This window comes from Pan troglodytes, chromosome 10 (assembly GCF_028858775.2).
Source record: "Pan troglodytes isolate AG18354 chromosome 10, NHGRI_mPanTro3-v2.0_pri, whole genome shotgun sequence".
Taxonomy (NCBI): Eukaryota; Metazoa; Chordata; class Mammalia; order Primates; family Hominidae; genus Pan; species Pan troglodytes.
The window spans coordinates 103,290,832-103,306,356 of record NC_072408.2 but is presented as its reverse complement, the minus strand read 5'-3'; positions in this window follow the sequence as shown (position 1 = coordinate 103,306,356).

The following is a 15,525-nucleotide window of genomic DNA, read 5'->3' as shown; positions in this document are numbered from 1 at the left end:
GATTCTGGGGGCTCAGCCTATCAGCCAATCTCAGCCTGGTAGCCTCAGAACATTCTCCCTCACTCTTTCCCCAGTTCATTATCACTTCTTGTTTCTGCTTTTTTCATGGCATCATCAGAAGAGGTTACTTTTCAGTTTTGCTATGCAGGGAGTTCTTTGAATTTTCTCTTATTATGTGAACTTTGACTTTTATTGCACTTTATGAAATGACCTTGAAGGAAGATGCAGGTATTATTTATCTGTTCAACTTTCATTATCATTGGAGTACTCTTTGCCAAGACTTCTCTTCTTTCAGCAGTCAAAGAAAGCTGTTTGTTTTTCCCAAATTGGCATATTTTTTTTTTTTTTGAGATGGAGTCTGGTTCTGTCACCCAGGCTGGAATGCAGTGGCACCATCTCAGCTCAGGGCAACCTCCATCTCCTGGGTTCAAGCAATTCTCCTGCCTCAGACTCTCGAGTGGCTGAATACAGGTGCACACCACCACATGCGGCTAATTTTGTATTTTTTTTAGCAGAGACACAGTTTCACCATATTGTCCAGGCTGGTCTCAAACTCCTTACCTTAAGTGATGTGCCCGCCTCAGCCTCCCAAAGTACTGGTATTACAGGTGTAAGCCACCGCGCCCAGCCCCTACAATGTATTTTTTTTCTTCTTCTTTTTTTTGAGACAGTGTCTTGCTCTTGTCACTCAGGCTGGAGTGCAGTGGCACGATCTCGGCTCACTGCAACCTCTGCCTCCTGGGTTCAAGTGATTCTCCTGCCTCAGCCTCTTGAGTAGCTGGGATTACAGGCACCTGCCACCATGCCCAGCTAAGTTTTGTATTTTTAGTGGAGACGGGGTTTCATCATGTTGGCCAGGCTGGTCCCGAACTCCTGACCTCAGGTGACCCACTGGCTTCGGCCTCCCAAAGTGCTGGGACTACAGGCGTGAGCCACCAAGCCCACATGATTAGTTTTAAGTGTTGCTGAAACATCTGTTTCACATAGTTATTACTCAGAATTTAAAACAAAAAACAAGAGACACCAAGATCTGTTAAATTCACATAGTGAATAAACAGACATGTTTACCTTGTGCTGTTTAGATTGACAGCTGCTGCTTATTCGTTCCCTCATTGTGGTTGTTCTCTGCTGTCACTAAATTCACTGCCAAGGTCACTGTGGGAACAGTCACAGGGCATATAAAAGAGTGGTTAGGGATGTGGGCTCCAGGGCCAGAGTGTCTGATTTAGCGGCATTCGTTGTGTAACCCGCAAAATTCATTGAACCTCTCCGTGCATCAGTTTTCCCATCTGTAAACCGGGGATAATAAGGACAGTAACTACCTCATAGAGTTGTTATGAGAGTTAAATTAATAAAACTATTGAAGTGCCTAAAATGGTGTCTGGCGCAGAATATGCACTGAATAAATAACAACATTTTTTAAAAGTATGTGGGTCAATATCATATTTGACACAACTCTTAATGACTTCAGAATTCCCCTCATGATCCTGAATATTTTCAAGCTAACATATCAAACTTCTAGATTTTAACCAATAATCCATGTTTCTTGCATTGCTAAAGGATAAATAAAAATTGACACTAAATTCTTCAAACCCACAAATTCCAAAAATTTTATGTCCTCAGGGACTCACTGTGTCCTGAAGTGCAAGGATGTGGACTATGGGCCCTGGACCAAACGATTAAGTTCAAATCTGACACCACAACATTGCTTGCTGTGGAACTCTGACCAAGTAACTTAACTGGCTATGCTTCAGTTGACTCATCAGTGAAATGGGGAGTGCTAGACATTTGCCTGTTTGCTTCCAAATCCATTCCTTCCCTACCCCTTCTCTGCTCTGTGTCACAGGGAACTTCATCTCCCATGCCCTTCCCAATCGGGTTCTAGTTTGATTTGGTCAATAAGAGGCACCGGTAAAAAATTTGAGAGTGAAAGAAAGAGAGAAGCCAGAGTGTTTGTCTCTATGTCCTCAATAGCTTAGGGCAGCAGCTCTAACAGCCTGATCCCTGTATGACTCCAGTTCCCACTGGCCAGGCTCTCTGTGATCATGGTTTGGATGAGCAACTCCTGGCCTCCCTTTGTCCCTCTGGCATGCCTTCCTGCTGTTATTAATGTCTAGGATGCCTCATTGTCCTCTATTTGGCTTTGCAGTCCTCCCATATAACTAATTACCCACATTAAATTCCTATTCTTGCTATTTAAAATAATTTATTGTGGAATTTTGCCTCCAGAAAGATGGAGTGGATATACTTTTCCCTATTCTTCCAACAAAGTACAGATAAACATCTTGGACAGTATGTGTAAAAAAGGGGCCAGGCACGGTGGCTCACACCTGTAATCCCAGCATTTTGGGAGGCCAAGGCGGGCGGATCATGATGTCAGGAGTTCAAGACTACCCTGGCCAAGAGACCAGCCTGGTCAATATGGTGAAACCCTGTCTCTACTAAAAATACAAAAATTAGCCAAGCTTGGTGGCAGGTGCCTGTAATCCCAGCTACTTGGGAGGCTGAGGCAGGAGAATTACTTGCACCTGGGAGGTGGAGGTTGCAGTGAGCCAAGATCTCACCATTGCACTCCAGCCTGGGCAATAGAGTGAGACTCCAACTCAAAAAAAAACAAAAAACAAACAAACAAAAAAACAAAAAGCAGACTCTGAAAGGAGGGACCCAAGCAACAAGATGGCAGTGAGTTTTCTTTTTGCTTCACATATTCCAGGTGGGGTGCTAGAGAAGCTGGCAACCTAGAAACTCCAATGGAAGCAAGAAGAAGAAAAAAAATAAGGCAAGGAAAGCCTGCTCTTCCCAGACAAAGGACCTGGAAAGGGGTAGCTTAGCAAGACCATAAGCTTGTAGACAGTAACCATTCTATTCTAGCCAAATACCACAGAAGAAACTGCAATTCCCACTTTCAGCCCCACCAGCAATGAACAAATGAGGAGCCTCGACTTTTCACCCTGGATGTAACAAGGTGCCTCAACTACCTCCAGAGAGGCCTAGTAAGAAATCAGGGTATTTCTCCTCATCTGGTGGTAATAAGGCACCCTTCCCTTTCCTGACTGTGATTGTGTCAGCAGAGGGCTAGTGGAGGATCAGGATTTTCATACCCAACCAGTGGTAATAAAGCCACTCTCTCAGGGAATCAGTGTGTGGAAACAGTAGCAAGGTACTCTTGTCCCTTTCAGCCATGCTGATATCAACAGAGACCCAATGGGGACTTTGACTTCCCATGACCAACCATCAATAAAGGAGAACCTTCTCCTGCCAAAGTGGTATCAGAGAAAGCTGCTAAAACGGAAGATTTAAATAACATACAGTGTCTCATAATATAATTGCAAAAATGTCCAAGTTTCATTTAAAAATAATTCATCATACCAACAACAAAGAATATCCCAATCTGAATTTTTAAAAAATTAGCAGACACCAACATGACACAAATGTTAAAATTCTCAGACAAGAATTATAAATCAGCCACCATAAGAATGAGTCAATGAACAATTACATGCAAACTTGAAACAAATGAAAACATAGGAAGTCTCAGCAAAGAAATAGAAGTTATAAAGAACAATCAAATGGAAATTTTGGAACTGAACAATATAACAAATGAAATAAAAACAACTTGCTGGATAGGCTCAACAGTAAAATAGAGAGGAAAGAGGAAAGAACCAATGAAATTGAAGAATAAAACAAATTACCCAATTAGAACATCAGACAGAAAGTACACTGAAAAAAAAAAAGGAATAGTCTAAAGACATGAACCTATGTAATAAAAAAGCTAATAAACTTGGTTTATCTAAACAAAATAAATCCAAAGAAATCCACACCAAGACACATCACGGTCAAACTTCCAAAAACTAAAAACAAAGAAAAAAATCTGAAAGCAGCTACAGTGAAACAATACCTTATCAATAGGATAAAAACAATTTAAAAGACAATATATTTCACACCAAAAAGTGTGAATGCCATAAAGAAGTAGCACAGCATTTTCCAAGTACTGAAAACAAACAAAATATGGCCAACCCAAAATTCTATATCCAGTGAAAATATCCTTCAGAAATGAAGGAGAAACACTTTGGAAGGCTGAGCTGGGTGGGTCACCTGAGGTCAGGAGTTTGAGACCAGCCTGGCCAACATGGGGAAACCCCGTCTCTACTAAAAATACAAAAATTAGCTGGGTGTGGTGGCAGGTGCCTGTAATCCCAGCTACTCAGGAGGCTGAGGCAGGAGAATCTCTTGAACTTAGGAGGCAGAGGTTGCAGTGAGCCTGGATTGTGCCATTGCACTCCAGCCTGGGTGACAAGAGCGAAACTCTGTTCCCCCCCAAAAATAAATAATAAATAATAAATAATAAAATTATATGGAGCGTGGTCTGTGACCAAAATGGACTCAAACTAGAAATAAATAGCAGAAAAATAACAGAAAAATCTCCTAACACTTGGAAACTAAACGACACACTGCTAAATAATTCATCAAAGAGGAAGTCTCACATGAAATCAAAATATGCATTGAACTAAAAGAAAGTGAAAATACAACATATCAAAACTTATGGGACCTGGGCAATGTAGTACTGACACATTATATTTACAGCACTGAATGATTACATTCTAAAGGAGGAAAAGTCTCAAATTGATAATCCAAACTCTCCTCTCAAAAAACGAGAAAAAGAGGAGCAAAATAAACCCAAAGCAAACAGAGAGGAAGAAATAATAAATATTAGAGCAGAAATCAATGAAATTTAAATAACTGATTGGACTTGACTAACACAAAGGCATAAATTTAAACTTAGTGCACATATTTGTTGTGAGGATTAAATGAATTGATATGTGCAAAATGTTTATAACAGTACGCACCCAGCCGGGCGCAGTGGCTCATGCCTGTAATCCTAACACTTTGGGAGGCCGAGGCGGGTGGATTACCTGAGGTCAGGAGTTCAAGACCAGCCTGGCTAACATGGTGAACCCCAGCTCTACTAAAATACAAAAATTAGCCGGGCATGATGGCGGGTGCCTGTAATCCCAGCTACTTGGGAGGCTGAGACGGGAGAATCACTTGAACCCGGGCGATGGTGGTTGCAGTGAGCCAAGATCATACCATTGCACTCCAGTCTGGGTGGCTGACGGACATGCCGTCTCAAAAAAAAAAAAAACAGGACGCACCTTAAAGTAAATGTTCAATAAATGTTAGTTTTTATCATTTGTTAACAAAATATATGAGTGAGAACAATTGGAGCAAGATGTTATAAGAGCCACTAATTTTTTGAATAAAAATATAAAAGAGCAATTGTTAAGGTGACAAGTTTATTCTTTCAAAAGAGTTGTTTTGGGGACCCTACCAACTCACAAAGAAACATTACATTTCTGTTTATCTACTATCATATTTTCAATTCTCGTCTTCATAATAAACCCTATTCACAGTATCATGGGTACAATGCTAAAATCACCAGGTTCAGCTGAGTACAGTGGCTCACGCCTGTAATCCCAGCACTTTAGGAGGTTGAGATGGGCAGATCACAAGGTCAGGGGTTCGAGACCAGCCTGGCCAATATGATGAAACCCCATCTCTACTAGAAATACAAAAATTAGGCACAGGGGCATGCGCCTGTAGTCCCAGCTACTCAGAAGGCTGAGGCAGGAGAATCGCTGGAACCCAGGATGCGGAGGTTGCAGTGAGCTGAGATCGCACCACTGCACTCCAGCCTGGGTGACAGAGCAAGACTCTGTCTCAAAAAAAAAAAAAAAAAAAAAAAAAAAAAAAATCACTAGGTTCACTGTCAACAAAACCAGTTTGGTTTTTTTTCCAGTTCCTCATCACATATTAATGTCTTTCAACTCTCTGGGTGTGAAGTTAAAATCAGTAAAACATTGATAAACTTGATAGCGAGGCCAGGGATTGTGCGTGTGTATTAATTGTTGTATCCCAAATGCTTAGAACAGTGCTTCACACTTAGTAGTTACTCCACAAATATTTGTTGAATGAATGGATGAGTGAATAAGCACAGAAAAATGAATGACCAATGTGAAAGGTAAAGGAAAATGGAAGATTTGAACATAAATTCAAAGTTTCAAGCCTGACCACCTGCACGAATTCTAATGATTTTAGCAGTCAAGATAAGAACTGTAAGAGATGGCTTGAGGCACTTGCTATACAACTTTCAGGCAGGTAGCCAGTGCATGTAAACTTCCTTTACTCCAAAAACCATTCCCCACTCACCCAGCAGTCTTGTATGAAATGACCTCATCACCAGTCATGGTTGATTGGACCAGGGATAAACACTTGACCCAGTTGGATCAATCGGATTCTTTCTCCTGGGGAATCTGAAACTGAGATTCTGTTGGGCATAGTAGAACTGAATATACAGGTGGTCAATTTCTGTCAAGAGCTTGGAGAAGCAGAGAAAGCCAGTCTGGAGAGAGAGAAATATGATGTCTCAGAAAAGCAAAGGCAGAAGCTGGAGAGAGAGGATTGCCTATGTTAGTGAGAGTTTTCTGGTCTTGATTGTAATCCCTCCAGAGGTCCAGCTGCTTTCCTGCCTTTGTTTCTGGATATCCTCCCAACAAATTCACCTTGTTGGGGAGAAGGGCAAGTAATTAGATTTGTTTTCTTATGCACTTAGGCAAAAATCATTGATTAGACATGGAGGAAGGTGATTGATTCATTTTTGGACATGTTAAATCTGATTTCTTTTCCTTTTTCAGAAATATTGGTATATTTGACCATAGTTGTTCTACACTTTTCTTCATTATATCTTTTGTTTGTTTGTTTGTTTGTTTTTTGAGATGGAGTTTCACTCTTGTTGCCCAGGCTGGAGTGCAATGGCGCAATCTCAGCTCACCGCAACCTCTGCTTCCTGGGTTCAAACGATTCTCCTGCCTCAGCCTCCCAAGTAGCTGGGATTACAGGCATGCACTACCACACCCGGCTAATTTTGTAATTTTAGTAGAGACAGGGTTTCTCTATGCTGGTCAGGCTGGTCTCGATCTCCCAACCTTAGGTGATCTGCCTGCCTCAGCCTCCCAAAGTGCTGGGATTACAGGCATGTTCTTCATTATATCTTTAATAAGTTTCCAGACCTTGTTCTTCCTGTCCTTTTAGAAGCTATTTAATATTACAACAAAGTGTATTTTTTCTACCTTAACCTCAAAAGAGAAAATATCCTTAACTTTCTAAATCTATGAGTACATTATAGTCTCCATCTGTTTATAGTGAATAATCCTGAAGAAGGAATAGCTTTCAAGAAGGGAACGATCATCAGAGACAAACACTGTAGACAGAGGGTTTTTCTCTTGTACTCATGTCTACAGACAAGATGTTATTCTCTTGGAACAGAGGAAAAATGGAACAGAAGACATGTGTAGAGAGCAGGGAAATTTGAGCTACAGAATATTATACAAGCAGTGAAATGCATGTCATTTTCTAATTGCTTCGTGATGTCAACACCTCTTCACAATACCTTGCAAAGAAAGTCTGCAAATTTCAAACCACCTCTTTGCAAAGTGATTTCTTTATGTCACTAGGCTGCACATACTCACAGCCCACGCTCTTTCAGTTGCTAAGTGCACTGGATTGCCACAGTATGTTCCAGAGGCTCCAGATTGCTCTCAAATGTGAAAGATGTGCTTCTAATCGGAAGCAAAGTTCTTCCCTTTCAAATACAATATTATCTAAAAACAAAGAAACAGTACCTATTGGATTTCAACCAGTTCAAATTAAAACCAGTTTCCCAAAGCAAGGGAAAGCTCATAAACTCTAAAATTCAATAAAGTGATCTTACAACTTGGAACTCAGAGATGACTTATAGATTAGTTTCATATTATTAGCTTCCCTTTATTAGGAATGAAAATCATGATATGCCACTACAAATATTTATTCTTAATACGCACTGATAACTTCTATTGATGGGATGTGTTACCAGAGGCTTTGAGTTTTTTTAAGTCAATAACATAAATGAAATATTAGGTAGTTTAAGGCTGTGATGAAAAAAGAAGAGGAAATAGCTATGGCAAGAAATAAGGAAGAACATTTACACTTTAGGGGTATATATACATAAATTTGACAAACATTTATTGAGTGAGAGCACTATAACAGAGTAGGGACCAATTATAGATATAAACTGCAATCCCTAGACCTGAAGAATGTGGAGTCTGCTAGAAGAGATTGGCCATTCTTCCATATAATAAGTTTTCATCAAGTATTTGCCATAATCAAGATGTTTTGCTGGGTACTAAATCTTAATTGTTGCATTGTAGCACTGGATCACTTCAACATATGTCATCAAACTTGTAAACTTTTACTTTAAGATTTGTGTTGCAAACAATATATGTTATTTTAAAAAGTCCAAACCATACAGAAACAAAAAGTAAAAGACTCTCCATAACTCCCACTCCTAGATGGGGTCACCACCATTAGTTTTTTCTTTTTTTTTTTTTTGAGATGGAGTCTCGCTCTGTCGCCCAGGCTGGAGTGCGGTGGCACGATCTCGGCTCGCTGCAACCTCCGCCTCCCAGGTTCACGCCATTCTCCTGCCTCAGCCTCCCGATTAGCTGGGACTACAGGCGCCTGCCACCACACCCAGCTAATTTTTTTTTTTGTATTTTTAGTAGAGACGGGGTTTCACCATGTTAGCCAGGATGGTCTTGATCTCCTGACCTCAAGTGATCCACCCATCTCAGCCTCCCAAAGTGCTGGGATTACAGGTGTGAGCCACCATGCCCGGCCCTACCATATTTTATGGTATCTTTTCACACTTTTAAAAATAAGCACATACAAATACAAATACTTAAAAAAATATATAGGATTGTACTATACACAAAGCCAGTATAGCATAGTGCTTGAGAGCATAGGCTTTCAGCACCACCACCTTGATTCAAATCCCAGCTCCACCAGTACTAGCTATGTTACATTTTGCAAGTTACTACACATCTCAGTGCCAAAATATTCCAATCTTTAAAATGGGAATAATATTAGTACATAGCATTGTTGTGAAAATTAACACTCACTCACTGAAAGCAGAACCTGGCATACCGCAAAAACTCAGCTGATGTTAGCTATTCTCCTTCAGTTTGTGTTATTTTACTCAATATTATATTGTGGACCTTCTTTCTCCACTTCTTTTTTTTTTTTTAAGACTGAATAGTATTTCATGGTAAGAATTTGTTTTAATACATGCAATACATTCTCCTGTTATTATACATACAGATTGCCCCAATATATTCACAAAGAATGCTGCAAATATTTTTATGTCCAAACTTGAATGTTTCAGAAGAGTAAATGCCTAGGAAAGAAATGGATGGGGCCGAGCGCGGTGGCTCACACCTGTAATCCCAGCACTTTGGGAGGCCAAGGCAGATGGGTCACTTGAGACCAGGAGTTTGAAAGCAGCTTGGCCAATATGGTGAGACCCTGTCTCTAACAAAAATACAAAAATTAGCCGGGCATGGTGGTGCACGCCTGTAATCCCAGCTACTCAGGAGGCTGAGGCAGGAGAATCACTTGAACCCGGGAGGTGGAGGTTGCAGTGAGCCAAGATCATGCCACTGCACTCCAGCCTGGGCAACAGAGTGAGATTCTGTCTCAAAAAAAAAAGAAAGTTCAATGGACAAATAAATGAAATAAATTGGTGTGACTACTAAATTGGTAGAAGTTCTGTTATGTAAGTGGAACATAAGCTGTAACTGCAAGAAATTTTATAAACAAATTATGCATAAGAAAGAATTAGTAAGGAGAGCCAAGGGAAACATAATTAAAGGAAGAAGTATGTAATTTAGATACTTATAATTTATTTCAGATAAATGAGAAATAAGGCCAGGCATTGTAGTTCACGCCTGCAGTCCCAGAACTTTGGGAGGCCAAGGCAAGAGGATCGCTTGGGCCCAGGAGTTCAAGACCAGCCTGGGCAACATAGCGAGACCTCATCTCTATGTAAAAAAAACAAAAATGAAAAGATGCCACTCAGGAGGCTGAGGTGGGAGGATTATTGAACCCAGGAGGTCGAGGCTGCAGTTAGCTGTGATGGTGCCACTCTGCTCCAGCCTGAGTAATAGAGCAAGACCCTGTGTCAAAAAAAAAAAAAAAAGAAAGAAAGAAAGAAAGAAAAAGTGATTTTTAGCATAAGTATGTCCCATTCAATATTTTTTAGTCTGATGTCCATATGCATAGGTAATTAGAAATAATTAAAATTTAACCGGATGTCTTATATTTGTATTTGCTTGATCAGGCAACCCTAAGGGAGGGGCAATTATTTCTTTAATTTCCCAGAACTTAGATTGCGTCTTTTAAAAATAGCAGCCTCTTTTTGTTTTACGGTTGTAATAAGTCCATATGGATCGCTCTATTTTCTGCATTAATTTTGGTGCCTCACAGGGAATTTCTTTTCTTTCTATGGTGTGGTATCCTGCTTTCATGCTGTTGCTTTTCCTCGAATGTTTGTGACTTCTTGGTTATGTATTCACACTTATAATTTTAGATTTAGATTGACCTATTTAGGTAGCTGGAGCATTTCAGCTCGTGACATTCCTTGTTTTCTTGGCAATTAATGCAATTCCTGGGGAGAGGAGAGAGACTATGTGGCCAAGCAGGCTTTTCTTTAGGGGGCGTAGGTAGCTTGCTTTCCAAATACAGGTGCTCCCCATTCCTTAAGACCAGGAAAAAGATGGCCTGGTTTGCCCGCCACAGTGACAGGTTATACCTCTTTTTCTGGCATAATTATTAATAGTGCTTTCTTTCACTCAAAAGTGTCCCATTTTAGACAATAGATTACATTTTCATCTTTCATACAACAGATGGAAGTTAACTGGGATATTGTCCCATTTCTCTCTCTGGCCCCAGCACCTGCCCTGGGAGTATTTGGCAGCAAATATCCCAGTTAATTTAGAGAACAGAACTCATAGCTTTAATCTGGGGGCAAATGCTACAGCAAGCACTCAGAGAATAAAAGACTGATACGGTTACCCCACAGCTCTGTAATTAATTATCCTGTTGGCTGCCTGCCTTTGCCCTTATTACTTAGGATCTTAGGTTTCCTTATCAGGGGTCATCAGAACTATTGTCTTTCACCTAAATAGGATTGCAGATTTTTGTATCCCTGATGCATGTTATCATCCATGTCTACCCCATCTGCTTTACTATTCCACATTAAATTTATCATAGCACTTATAATGTTACCTATAGTAACAATAATTATAGCTGAGATATGAAAACATTTTGGGTCAGGCACGTTCAAAGCTCATGTCTTGTATTAATCCTCACGGGAACAACACTATGAGTGGGTTGTATTATCTCTATTTTCCAAATATGAAAATTGAGGCATAGATCGGGTAATTTACTCAAGGGCCAGAAGACGCAAAGAGAGTAAGCAACTTACCAAGAACCCAGCTCTCACGTTCATATTCTCAATGGCCACCTGAATCCTTCATGTGTAATGACAGTCCTCTTCCAGGCTGATACAGTTTGGATGTTTGTCCCTTCCAAATCTCTTGTTGAAATGTGATTCCTAGAATCGGAAATGGAGCCTGGTGGGAAGCCTTTGGTTCATGGGGCGTACGTAGACTTTATAAATGGCTTGGTGTCCTCCCCACGGTAATGAGTGACATATCACTCTATTAGTTCAAGCGAGAGCTGATTGTTTAAAAGACTTTGCTCCCTCTCTCACTATGTGACACGCTGGCGCCCCCTTCACCTTCTACCATGAGTGAAAGCTTCCTGAGGTCCTGACTAGAAGCAGATGCTGATACCATGCTTCTTGTACAATCTGCAGAATGATGAGCCAAAATAAACCTCTTTTCCTTATAAATTACCCAGACTTGGCTGGACGCAGTGGCTCATGCATGTAATCCCAGCACTTTGGGAGGCTGAGGCAGGTGGATCACCTGAGGTCAGGAGTTCGAGACCAGCCTGGCCAACATGGTGAAACCCCGTCTCTATTAAAAATACAAAAATCAGCCAGGTGTGGTGGCAGGCGCCTGTAATCCCAGCTACTTGGGAGACTGAGGTAGAAGGTGGAGGTTGCAGTAAGCCAATATCACGCCACTGCACTCCAGCCTGAGGGACAAAGAGAGACTCCATCTCTAAATAAATAAATAAATAAATTACCCAGCCTTGGATATTATTTTATAGCAACACAAAATGGACTCATACGCAGGGGTATGAGTGCTTAGGGTTTAGCACTTCTATATTAATTTGGTTATTTCTGCAAGGTTTTGGAAAGGAAGGAAAGGTTAACACATGAGCTTGGTTAACTATCATAAACCAGAAGCTTTTCAAATTTTGTTTCAAACTCAGGTGTTGTGCCTTGTTAAATTAAAGAAGGTTCTGGTCCAAATGATTTGTTGTCATGCAATCAGCTTCAACCTATTAGTCAAACATTCACACGCTACTTCCCACTGCCTTATCAATCTAGAAAGCTAGAAGAAGATCTGTCATAAAAGCAGGAAAGGTGCCGTGGAGATTTCTACATGACCCTGGACACTCAGCTGCAGGTACATTATGGGCCACTCCAGGGTCATAATAGAGCATCCTTTTATAGTTAATAATCCAAAAATCATATTATTTTAAATCAGAAAGGGGCAGTAACAACCAAGGCCAATCCATCATTTTGCAAATAAGAAATTCCAAAGAGATCGAGTGACTTCCCCATCATCATATTAGCTATTTACTGTAATTAGTGATAAGGCCAGAATTACCACCCAGTGTCCTAACTAACCCAGAGTTCCATTTCATTCTGTCTCATTGCCTCTACTTGGTTGCTTTGGGAACAAAATGAAATATCATCAGAATCATATTATTGCATGTCTACAAAGGGTTGTTTTACATAGGTTTGATCTAAATATTCTGGACCCAAATATTATGGACCCAACAAAACATTCTTTTGTAAAACTTACTATCTCAAATTTAAAGGAAGCCTTTAAAAATTGGTTGCCGTATCTGTTGAGGCTCGCCACATTATTTTTCAGAGTTTTCTGTGATATGTGTGCTGGTACAATAAACCATGATTATTTTCACCCCCAGCATAGCACTGACTTTTATTTATTCAAATATGTTAACATTTTCATCTCAACTGACTCACTTAATCAGGAGCAACAGGCTTTTAGGCTACTGCCTGGAATAATCCATGTCACTCCTCTGCTGGGTAAAATAAAGAATATTTCTCCACTGTAAGGCTCATGAACTTTGAAAGTGAATGCTTTTTAGCTGGGTGCAGTGGCGCACGCCTGTAATCCCAACACTTTGGGAGGCCGAGGTGAGCAGGAGTTTGAGATCAGGAGTTTGAGACCAGCCTGGCTAACATGGTAAAACCCCATCTCTACTAAAAATACAAAAAAACTAGCCAGGCATGGTGGTGCAAGCCTGTAGTCCCAGCTACTCAGGAGGCTGAGGCAGGAGAATGGCTTGTACCCAGGAGGCAGAGGTTGCAGTGAGCCGAGATTGCGCCACTGCACTCCATCCTGGGCAATAGAGGGAGACTCCGTCTCAAAAATAAAATAAAATAAAATAAGAATACAAAAAATTAGCCAGGCATGGTTGCACACACACTTGTAGTCCCAGCTTCTTGGGAGGCTAAGGCACAAGAATTGCTTGAACCCGGGAGGCAGAGGTTGCAGTGAGCCAAGATCATGCCAGTGCACTCCAGCCTGGGCGACAGAGTGAGACTCTGTCTCTAAAAAAAAAAAAAAGAAACAAAAAGAAAACTGAATGCTTTTCTATTTGTCTTTGTTTTACTGATTTTGATAGTCATAGGCTTTCTGTGTTACAGATGCATTCTAAAAATTGCAATATTTGAAAGGTTTAAAAAATGGGGTGTGAAGGGGAGCTGGGCACGGTGGCTCACGCCTGTAATCCCAGCACTTTGGGAGGCTCAGGCAGGTGGATCACCTGAGGTCAGGAGTTTGAGACCAGCCTGGCCAACATGGCAAAACCCTGTCTCTACTAAAAATACAAAAAAACTAGCCAGGCATGGTGGTGCAAGCCTGTAGTCCCAGCTACTCAGGAGGCTGAGCCAGGAGAATCGCTTGTACCCAGGAGGCAGAGGTTGCAGTGAGCTGAGACTGCGTCACTGCACTCCATCCTGGGCAATAGAGGGAGACTCTGTCTCAAAAAAATTTAAAAATACCAGAAATTAGCCGGGCATGGTTGCACACACACCTGTAGTCCCAGCTGCTTAGGAGGCTAAGGCACGAGAATCGCTTGTACCCAGGAGGCAGAGGTTACAGTGAGCCAAGATCATGCCGGTGCACTCCAGCCTGGGCGATAGAGTGAGACTCTGTCTCCAAAAAAAAAAAAAAAGGAAAAGAAACAAAAAGAAAACTGAATGCTTTTCTTTCTATTTTTATTGTTTTTCTCTGTTTTATTGTTTTTTGATAGTCATAGGCTTTCTGTGTTGCAGATGCATTCTAAAAATTGCAATATTTGAAAGGTTTAAAAAATGGGGTATGGGCCAGGCGCAGTGGCTCACGCCTGTAATCCCAGCACTTTGGGAGGCTGAGGCAGGCAGATCACAAGGTCAGGAGATTGAGACCATCCTGGCTAACACGGTGAAACCCCATCTCTACTAAAAATACAAAAAAAATGAGCCAGGCGTGGTGGTGGGTGCCTGTAGTCCCAGCTACTCGGGAGGCTGAGGTAGGAGAATGGCTTGAACCCGGGAGGCGGAGGTTGCAGTGAGCCAAGATCGCGCAACTGTACTCCAGCCTGGGTGACAGAGCGAGACTCTGTCTCAAAAAAAAAGGGATATGAAGGGAGGCTGGGCACGGTGACTCACGCCTGTAATCCCAGCACTTTGGGAGGCTCAGTTGGGCGGATCACCTGAGGTCAGGAGTTCCAGACCAGCCTAGGCAACATGGTGAAACCCCGTTTCTACTAAAAATACAAAAATTAGCCAGGGGTGGTGGTGGGTACCTGTAATCCCAACTACTTGGGAGGCTGAGGCAGGAGAATCACTTTAACCCAGGAGGTTGAGGTTGCAGTGAGCCGAGACTGCACCACTGCACTCCAGCCTGGGCAACAAGAGTGAAACTCCATTTAAAAAAAAAAAAAAAAAAAAAGTGGGGGGCAGGAATGAAGAAAAAGGGAGATAAATAAGAGATATTTCACAATTTGTTAATAGATAAATGAATATTTCACATTTCACATTCTAAAGAAATAAAAATAGCCTTCTTGTCCAGGACCAAAAGGAGATGTAGAAAGAAAAAGGAAAAATAAAAATAAGCTGATTAGTTTTTATCACTTGTTATAAGGAAGAAATAGCTAATGACACTAAATACTCTCTATTTAGAAGAATGTTAGAAATTAAATTCCAGGCCAGTGCGGTGGCTCATGCCTGTAATCCCAGCACTTTGGGAGGCCAAGGTGGGCAGATCACGAGGGCAAGAGATTGAGACCATCCTGGCCAACATGGTGAAACCCCGTCTCTACCAAAAATACAAAAAGTAGCTGGGCATGGTGGTGCACGACTGTAGTCCCAGCTACTTGGGAGGCTGAGGCAGGAGAATCACTTGCACTCGGGAGTTGGAGGTTGCAGTGAGCCAAGATCACGCCACT